The sequence below is a fragment of the Chionomys nivalis genome, chromosome 2 (assembly GCF_950005125.1).
Source record: "Chionomys nivalis chromosome 2, mChiNiv1.1, whole genome shotgun sequence".
Taxonomy (NCBI): Eukaryota; Metazoa; Chordata; class Mammalia; order Rodentia; family Cricetidae; genus Chionomys; species Chionomys nivalis.
Genome location: NC_080087.1, coordinates 70,037,422 through 70,048,135, shown reverse-complemented (window position 1 = coordinate 70,048,135; position 10,714 = coordinate 70,037,422).

Genomic DNA, 10,714 nt, shown 5'->3' with positions numbered 1-10,714 from the left:
TGGTCCCTGTGTCTGGGGATATAGCTCAATGATAGAGCGATTGCTTGGAATCCACCAGCTGGGGGATGGGGATATGGTTCAGAGATAAAACACTTGCCTGGAATCTAACAGTGAGGGGCTGGGGACGTGTTGCTGGGGTTTGAACATCTGCTTAGAATCCACCAGTGAGGGGATGAGGCCATGGCTCAGCTGTAGGGAGCCTGTTTAACGCATGGAAGGCTCTGAGTTCTATTGCTAGTACTAAAAAAGGAACGACTTATGTCTGTGGTCCATGTTACCACTAAAGGCCACATGGATATCTGTGGTCTGTGCTGCCACCTGAAGTCATGTTGATGTTCTTGGGCCATGCTGGCAAGGAGGCCATGTTGATGTCCATGGTCCATGTTGCACTGGAGGTCATGCTGATATCTGTGGTGCACCGATGGCCAAGACGGTGTCTGTGGTCTGTTCTGCCATGGGAGTCCATATGGAAGTCTGTGGTCCATGCTGCACCGATGGCCATGATGGTGTCTGTGGTCTGTACTGCCCCGGGAGACCATATGGAAGTCTGTGGTCCATGCTGCACCGATGGCCATGATGGTGCCTGTGGTCTGTATTGCCATGGGAGACCATATGGAGGTCTGTGGTCTGTGCTTTCACCAGAAATTATGTGGAAGTTCATGGTCCACGCTGCCACTGACTATCAAGAGCAAGGAAGCTTCTTTTGCAGTGGTATCGATGACTACAGACTCAAAGTTGACAATGAAAAACATAGAAGGTGCCCGGGCGGTGGGGGCACAGCCGGGTGGTGGTGGCGCACGCCTTTAATCCCAGCGCTTGGGAGGCAGAGGCAGGCGGATCTCTGTGAGTTCGAGACCAGCCTGGTGTACAGAGCTAGTTCCAGGACAGGCTCCAAAACCACAGAGAAACCCTGTCTCGAAAAACAACAACAACAAAAAAACCACCACCAACAACAACAACAAAATAAACATTGAAGGCTTTTATGACAACCCCTCCCCTGACCTGACCTAACACTCCAAAAGAAACAGTCTAGACAGCAAAGAACCATTGAAGAGAACTCTTATTTTGTTTTTGTTTGTTTGTTTTTTTTCCGAGACAGGTTTTTTCTCTGTGTAACAGCCCCAGCTGTGTTGGGATTAAAGGCGTGCACCACCACGGCCTGAAAAGAGAACTTTTAAACATCATGATATGGACACTGAAGTGTAGCTCTTCACAGTGGTTGGTTTCTGGCGGGGGTGGGGAAAGACTCAGTTTTCTCTAAGGGATGCGCCACTGGGAGTTTGACTATGATCCAGTGAATATATGGGCAACACAATTTGGACTTGTGGGCTTTTGTTGTTTTGTTTTGTTTTTGTTTTTACTTTTTTCTCCTTCTTCCTTTTTCAGGGGAAGGTTACAAGGGTAGGAGGGAGGACCTGGGAGGACTGGGAAGTGAGTGTGATTGGGGTACATTATGTGAAATTCCCAAATAATCAGTAAACATATTGTGTTGGAAGAAAAAAAAAGATGACCAGAAAAAAAATTCATGTTTGCATACAACATATTTTTATTTATTTATTTTTTTATATTTTGAGACAGGGTTTCTCCGTAGCTTTTGGTTCCTGTCCTGGCACTAGCTCTTGTAGACCAGGCTGGCCTCGAACTCACAGAGATCCGCCTGCCTCTGCCTCCCGAGTGCTGGGATTAGAGGCGTGTGCCACCACTGCCCAGCATATTTTTATTTCACTTTTATTTATTTATTTTTTTAAAAAAATATTTATTTATTTATTATGTATACAATAGTCTATCTGTATGTATGTCTGTAGGCCAGAAGAGGGCACCAGACCTCATTACAGATGGTTGTAAGCCACCATGTGGTTGCTGGGAATTGAACTCAGAACATTTGGAAGAGCAGGCAATGCTCTTAACCACTGAGCCATCTCTCCAGCCCATACTTTTATTTTTTTAGATAAATTCTTACTATGTTGTTCTGGCTGTCCTGGCACTCACACATGGGTCACCACCACCATTCTTGGCTGTATTTTGATCTTATCTATCCCTGATCCCTCCTCCAACTCTGCCCAGGACTCACCAATCTGTCTCGTTCTTGATGTCAAGTCTTCTTATTTTAGTATTACTGTAGCTCCTTAAGTCCGGAAGTGCTCATCCGGTGCACATGTTGTGGAGCCTCTTGTTGAAGCCGGGCAGGCCTAAGATGGCACAGGGAGACAGAGGCAGGTGTTTCAGTGCAAACTCAAGGCCCGGCTACCCTGACAGCACAGTGCGTTCCAGGCCAGTCTGGGCCACAAAGTGAGCTGGGGTGGTGGCTGGGTCCCTCATGAAGCTTGGAGACAAGTAGGATTCCCCCAGAGTTAGTTCCTGCTAGGAGCAGCCTGAGATGGGGGAGGAGCGACACCCTGGATGCTTGACTGGTGCTTGATGGCTCTCCAGAACCGGCCTGGCTGGCAGAGGGAGGTGGAGGAGCAGGTTGGTGGCAGGGACTGTTTGTTATTTGGGAGGGACAGAGGGTGAGGCCGCCTCAGCAGTCCCTGACTGAAACTGGAAGAATTGGCCATCCCAGGAGGCCAGTGGCAGTGGGGGTGGCCAGACCCCAGTGTAGGTGTGGGTTGGCGCAAGTGTAAGGTTTTCTTTATGAGATCCTGACTTTCAGTTTCTTCCTCTCTAAAATGGGTGTGATTTCTAGTACCTGTCTCCACAGGCTAGGAGGGCCTTCCTGTGTGATTGATCAGACAGGTGAACCGCTTGGGTCATGGTTAAGTAAGTGCCAGCCAGTTGATGACGGAAAAGCTGGACAGAGGAATGAACAAACAGTTCAGTAACCAAGGTGACGTGAAGGGACTTGAGCAAGAAGGCTCTGTGGACAGGCAGTTCCGCATTCCAGTACCTGCCTTAATGGCTCCAGCCTCAGTTTCCCTTCCTGCTCTAAGATCCTCCCCTCCCTTCCCTTCCCCCTTCTTTTCTTTCATTTTTGGGAGACAGAGTCTCTAGCCCAGATTGACCTCAAATTTGCTGTGTAGCTGAGAATGATATGGAACTTCTGATCCTCCTGCCTCTACTTCTAGAGTCCTTGGGTTGTGGGTGTGCTGCCTGCCTGGCTTTTGTAATACCGGGAATCACACCTAAGACCTTTCCGTGCTGGGCAGGTACTTTACAATGCTGGCCTCTTGATCTGAACTTCTCTTAAAAACTTTTTAAAAATTTTATTTATTTATTTTATTTTATGTACATTGATGATTTGCCATGGGTGTTGAGCCCCCATGGAACTGGAATTACAGACAGTTGTGAGCTGCCATGAGGATGCTGGGAGTTGAACCTGGGTCCTCTAGAAGAGCAGTCAGTGACCTTAACCATTCACGCTTCTCTCCAGATCCCTCCTAAAAACTTTTAAAATTAATTCTTTGATAATATTATACATACTTTGATCATATTTACCCCCACTCTAGATCCACCCATTCTTCCCTACCTGCCCACCTTTGTGCCTTCCCTTCCCCCCACCTATCAAGTCGTGTGGGTGTGTCGTCTTCCACTAGGGCATGGGACTGACTCTTCCTCTCACCGTCTATCATTTGCCAATGGTTTCTCTTCTGGGCCTGGGACTGCACACCCATCTCCCCTCTCTGGGATCTGGTCTGTCTTGAATTTGCTCAGGTTTTGTGCACTCGGTTATAACCACTGTGCGTTATAACCTGCTGTGTCCAGAAGACACTGTTTCCTGTGATCACCCACAGATTCTGAGCCTTATACTCTTTCCACTGCTTTCCCACAATGATGTCTGAGTCTTAGGAGGTGGTAGCGTGATGTAGATGTCCAGGTGAGGCTTGAGCACTTTGTAATCTCTCTCTCTCTCCTCCTGAGACTGTGTTTCCCAGTAGCTATGGAACCAGTCCTGGAACTCACTCTGTAGACCAGGCTGGCCTTGAACTCATAGAGATCCACTTACCTCTGCCTCCCAAGTGCAGGGATTAAAGGTGTGCGTCACCACTGCCTGACCACTTTGTAGTCTCATGCCCTTCATACCTTGACCAACTGTGAGTCTGCATTAATTCCCCCTCCTGCAAACAGGAGCTTCTCTGATGAAAGCTGAGAGGTGTGTTCTGCGTCTCCATATTTGCTCTGGACTTTTCGTAAGTTCCTTCAAGATTGTTCCCTCACTAATTGTTTATTAAGCATTTATTCTTTGCCAGGTATTATAATATGTTCCACGGATAGAGATACGAACAAAATAGCCCAGAGTGGCTCTCCTGGAGTTCCATGCTGGTAGGAGGCACAGCACCCGCACATTTTGAAGGCTCCAGATTTTATCTTGCTACTCAGAATGACACAATCCGAGACTTACAAAGTGTTCATTTCTAGAAGTTTCCATTCAACATTTTGAACCGTGGTTGACCTTGTGTATCTGAAACCGTGGACAGCAAGTCCATGGGTAAGGAATAGACTACTGTGGAATTTCCCCCTTGGGACTCAAGATGGCTGTTTCAACCGCTGTCATCACTGCTGTCTCCCAGCCAGGAGGAAGGAAGAAGTGGGTGGGGACTGCTACAATGCCAGCTCTGGGACCATGAGCAAGGGGTGAAGAATGGGTGCTGGAAGACAGCTAGACACGTGGGAGGGACCTGACGCTGGCACTGCCCCCTGTCTCTCCTCAGTCCATAGTCTGCATCTGAGACAGAGAACAACAGCAACAGCAAAACCACACACACACACCACATACACCACACACACATACCACACTACACACACACACATCACGCACACACACCATACACACACCACACACACACATCACACACGCACACACATACCACACACACATCACATACACACACATACACGCACCACATACACCACACACACACACACACACACACACACACAGAGCAAGCAAACACACCTCCCTGTTGACTGAGGTTTCTGTCCCGCCTGGTCCTATAGTCATTCAGTCCCAAAGAAATACACAGAGCTCTACATTAAGTATAAACTGATTGACCTATTAGCTCAGGATTCTTTTTTTTTGGGGGGGGGGTTTCGAGACAGGGTTTCTCTGTGGTTTTGGAGCCTGTCCTGGAACTAGCTCTTGTAGACCAGGCTGGTCTCGAACTCACAGAGATCCGCCTGCCTCTGCCTCCCGAGTGCTGGGATTAAAGGCGTGCGCCACCACCGCCTGGCCAGGATTCTTATTAACTCTTATAACTTATATTTTAGCCCATAATTCTTGTCTGTGTTAGCCATGTGAACTGGTACCTTTTTCAGTGAAGGCAGTCACATCTTGTTTCCTCTGTGTCTGGGTGACAACTGCAGACTGCAGAATCCTTTTCCCTTTTCTCTTTGCTCTGCCTCTACTTCCTGTCTGGTTACCCCGCCTATACTTTCTGCCTGGCTACTGGCCAATCAGTCTTTATTTAAAATACAAGTGACAGGGTACAGACCATGGTCCCACAGCACTTCCCCCCCTTTTTGTAAAACCAAGTACTCTGAATTGACTCTCCTTTATTTAGCTTTTCTCCTGATCATTATCCATAACAACTTGTAACCAACATTCTCAACAAAGGAAAATATCCATAATCCATTTTTTGGGAATGTGGGCATAGTTTTCCAGGCTACTTCCTGCTGACTGGGGGAACTAATAATCTTTTGGGGACCTAAAGAAAATTTAGAATTATGATCAATTCCTGAGTGGAGTATCCTGTGAGACTTGATCATTTTAGCCAGTAGTCTTGAGGCTGTTCTGGATGTAGAACTCAGACATCTGGGCCATTCCTCCAATCAGAGATTTCTCAGGGGGTGCCTTCCTTGGTCAAGCCTGATTTTCCTTGATGCAGAATGAATCCACAGTCCCTCATTTCCTGTGGAAACAAAAGCAAAACCTCTTCTCCAAAGTAACATATCTTTTGACTTAAATTTTAAAGTCAAAGCATTTTCAATATATATATATATATAGGATTAATCCAGCAGCATTTATAATCAAATGTCTTTTAGCAGCTTTTGCTCCTTCCTCAGTCATCAAACAATTTAAAGACAACATAATAACACAGTATCAAAAAAAAAACCACAGTATCCAGACTCTCTGTGTATTTTCATCTTTATGTGGCTTTATTTTAACCTCCATTTTTTATTTTTAATTTTAATTTTTGACTTTTTCAGACAGGGTTTCTCTGCTTATCTTTGGCTGTCCTGGAATTTACTCTGTAGACCAGGTTGTCCTTGAACTCACAGAGATAAAATGCTTGCCTCTGCCTCCCAAGTGTTGGGACTAAAGGTGTGTGCTACCACACCCAACTACTCTCTTTCTTTCTTTTTTATTTTAAAAACTTTATCCTTTTTTCTTTTCTCTTCCAAGCCTACACATATTTTTAAACACACTGTAAATAATTTAGAGGGTTTCTTCATCTGAATCTGTCTTTACTGTATATCTCTCTTTTCCTGAGCACATGAGTCTTTAATTTGCAAAGTGATATGGCTAGAATTAAAGCTGTGGCTTTGACAGCTAAATAAACCCCATTCCTTAGCTTTCTGAGAATCTAGCTTCATGGTGGAGGTACGGGCCAGAGCCATGTTTATTGCCACAACTTTATGGCATTTCAAGGTCTGTGCCACCACCAAGAAGCATGTAGGCTATTCATAAATACTATTTAAGTGTTTTGTGGCAGAGCCTCTTAAAAGGGCTGCAAAGTTTTTGCAGCTAAAACTGAGTCAGGAAGCCTCTCTTAAATGAGATGCTTTTGCCTCTAGCAAAGAGAGCAAACCTGAGAAATTGCTGCTACCAAGAAGCCATGCTTAATGCTGTAATTTTGTGTCTAGAATTACTTCCCAAGCGCTCTCAGGTTTTCTGTGGATGCACTTGTCCACACGTTGGGCACCATTCTGTTAACTGAGGTTTCTGTCCTGCCTGAAACTCACAGAGTCCTACATTAATTATAAACTGATTGACCTATTAGCTCAGGATTCTTTTATTTTTTTTATTTTTATTTTTTGGTTTTTCGAGGCAGGGTTTCTCTGTAGCTTTGGTGCCTGTCCCAGAGCTAGCTCTTGTAGACCAGGGTGGCCTCAAACTCACAGAGATCCACCTGCTTCTGCCTCCTGAGTGCTGGGATTAAAGGCGTGCGCCACCCGGCTTAGCTTAGGATTCTTATTAACTCTTATAACTTATATTTTAGCCCATAATTCTTGTATATATTAGCCACATGGCTTGGTACCTTTTTCAGTGAAGGCAGTCACATCTTGCTTGCTCTGTGTTTGGCTTCCTCTGTGTCTGCAGAATCCTCTTTGCTTTTTCTTGTTGCCCAGCCTCTAATTCCTTCCTGGTATCCCCACCTATACTTCCTGCCTGGCTATTGGCCAATCAGTGTTTATTTAAAGTACAAGTGACAGGGTACAAACCATTGTTACACAGCACCCCCCTTCATGAAAACAGCCGTCTTACTCATAACCGTCATTGCTTTAAACTCCTCTGTGGCTTCCTAGTACCCTCTGAGCTGCAGACAAGTTTGGCAGCCTGGCTTTTATGCCACAGTCTAGGTTTTTTGTAGGATTGCATCCTCTCTTCTATCTCTCCTGCAGCCTCACCTCAAAATCAGGCTGCTCCCCTCTCTCCACCCCAGAGGCATTCTTGTCTCCTACTTTTATTTTTATTTATTTATTTTTTGCCTAACTTGTCTCACAGTTGGGAGCTCCCTTCCTGGTCTTCCCACAGAAGCCTCCTCTTTCCTCTCCAGGATGCCCCCAGCCTGCCTTTTTTTTTTTTTTCAAGACAGGGTTTCTCTGTGGCTTTGGAGCCTGTCCTGGAACTAGCTCTGTAGACCAGGCTGGTCTCGAACTCACAGAGATCCGCCTTCCTCTGCCTCCCGAGTGCTGGGATTAAAGGTGTGCACCACCATCGCCCGGCCAGCCTGGCTTTGTTTGCCCAGAGTCCTGGCAGGGAACATCACCAATTCTCCTATTGTGTCTTTCTTCTTCTACCCCTTCAGTCCCTTCTCACCCACCCTCTGTTCCTCCATCTCTTTTGCCCTTCTTTTCTCCGAGTTACTGAACCATTACTGTGAGGTAGGTTAGATTTCTGAGGCAACTTAAAGGGACAGGACACAGAAAAGAGAATGGACACTGACCTCAATGGACTGAATGTTTGTTTCAAACATCGAGGGGCTGACATAGCAGGAAAAGGGGTCTCTACCATAAGGGGGAGGGAATAAACAGAGTTTTTCTAGGGGAGTCGGAAAATGGGAGCTACGTGCCAGTCCTCAGTTTCTCCCTCCTGGATTGCTTGTCCAGACAAGGCTGTTTTATCTTTAGAAGCTGCCTTGCCCCAGCCATCAGGATGCAGGTCATAGAGGGAGTTTGAGTTTTGCGACAGCAATGAGGGGGGGAGGAACTGGAGTTTCAACATTGGACCCTGGTCAGGATCTGAAGAGTTTGTTCAAGGTTTTTTTCCAACAAGGTGTACTGATAAACAGAATGGTTGCTTTACTTACTGTGGCCATGTAACAAATGACCCCACTATTCAGTAACTTCAAGCAAGGGGCTATAGCTCAGTTGGTAGAGTGCTTGTCCACCATGCATGAACAAAGCCTTGGGTCTGATTCCCAGTGCTCTGTAAAATACATCAGCTTTCCTAGCGCTTAGGATGTCCAGTCAGGAGCCCAAGCAAGGTGCTGTGAAGCTGTAATTCCAGACCTTGGATGGGGTGGAGTTAGGAGAATCAGGAATTCAAGGTCATCCCTCAGCTGGGGAGGGTAGTCTGAGCCAGGCTGGGCTACAAGAGACTCTGTTTCAAAAACATGTTGGAAGTTGAGGGAGGGAGAAAGAGATTGAGGGAGAAAGAGTTGGAGAGAGAGGTAGAGAGGAATCCAGGGAGGGCAGGAGGTGCTGAGAGAGACCTTTGCTGGGTGCTTTGAAGCATCTGCCCTGGGAAGGTCAGGAGACCCTGTGGGCGAATCCTCTCAGCACCTGGGACAGCACCCAGTGCAAGTCTGTTTCTTGGTGACAACAGAAACCTTGGTGAAGGGAGCACAGCCAACCCGAAGTTTACAAAGACATTCCATCCACCATGGGTGTGTCTGGGAATCGGGTAGGAGGCCTTCAAAAGCGGGAGTTTGCTTGCATTTTTTTCTTTGTAATAACCACTTTTCTAGCCAGCCACGTTCCGGGACTCACTGTGGACCAGGTTCTTGTAAGCACAAATGACATCTTTCTAAAATTGCATGGTAGGGGCTGGCAAGCTGTGGCCTAATGCTTGTTTTCTGCACTAAGCTTATTGCGACACTGCCATGCTGGTTTGTCTGTGTATTGTCTGTGGCTTTTTCCTGCTACTGGGCTGACTGGCTGTACTCCTAGGGCAGTTGAGAGGACCAACTGGCCTTCTCAGTAAGAATTTGACCTAGCAGTAGAGAGGAAATTAGGACGCTTGCACTCAAGGTTATCTTCACCTACTGGGTGAGTTAGAGACCTGCCTGAGCTACAGGAGGCCCTGCTTCAAAACAAACAAACAAACAAAACCCAAGAAAGCACTAACCAGCTCCCAATTCATGACATGGAGACACTATTAGTTTTGGATGCTTGACCTTAGCTTATGATTGTTTCTGGCTATCTTTTAAAACTTAAATTAACCTGTTTCTCTTCATCTACATTTTGCCCTGGGACCTTTGACTTTTCTTTGCTTCTGTATATCTTACTTTCACTGCTTCTTGTGTCTGTCTGTCTGTCTGGTGGCTGCCCGGCTTCTTGCCCTGGGCGTGTCCTTCTTTTTCTCCCTTGTTGTCTCCTCTTTTTTCTCTCTCCTCATTCTTCTCCGGAGCCTAGATTCCTCCTCCTATTCATTCTCTTTGCCTGCCAGCCCTGCCTATCCTTTCTCCGCCTAAGTATTGGCCATTCAACTCTTTATTAGACCAATCAGATGCCTTGGGCAGGCAAGGTGAAACAAATGCAACACCTTTTTACATAATTAAACATGCATCCTTACATTCCCAAACAAATGCAGCATAAACAAATGTAACACTTGTTTACACAGTTAACATAATATTCCATAGCATAAACAAATGTTACACATCTTTACACAGTTAAATATTTCACAACAGTAGCCACCATTGTGGCTTATTCCACAGCTTGCCTCCCCTCCCCCCACTGTCTTAGTTAGGGTTACTATTGCTGTGATCAACACCATGATCAAATCTACTTGGGGAGGAAAGGGTTTATTTGCCTTACTCTTCCATATCATCATTGAAGGAAGTCAGGACAGGGACACAAACAGGGGCAGGAACCTGAAGGCAGGAACTGATGCAGAGGCCATGGAGAAGGGTTGCTTACTGGCTTGACCTCAACATTTTTATCTTCCAAGCTCTTACAGAACAGACCACTAATGTCTCAGCACTCAAAGGCTTTTCTAGTCCAGACTGCCAAGGTACTTTTGCAATCCTCTCCAAAACACATGGTCAGCGATTTCCTACTCCAGATGCAATTTTCAATCATGCTCTTTCCAAATCCATTGCTTCACTGGCATTGGAGCCTATTTCTTCAGGATCCTGGTGTATCCTGAAGGCCAGCCTCACAGACTGAATGGCTATTAGATTCTTTGACCATTGGTAGGCAGCCATTGTTGGACTAGCTGGCCCACAGGCTGTAAGCCATTCTAATAAACCCTTTCTTCCCCAACTTGTTTTTGGTCACAATGTTTCATCATAGCAATAATAACCCTAATTAGGACTTCTCCCTCACATTGGTGGTA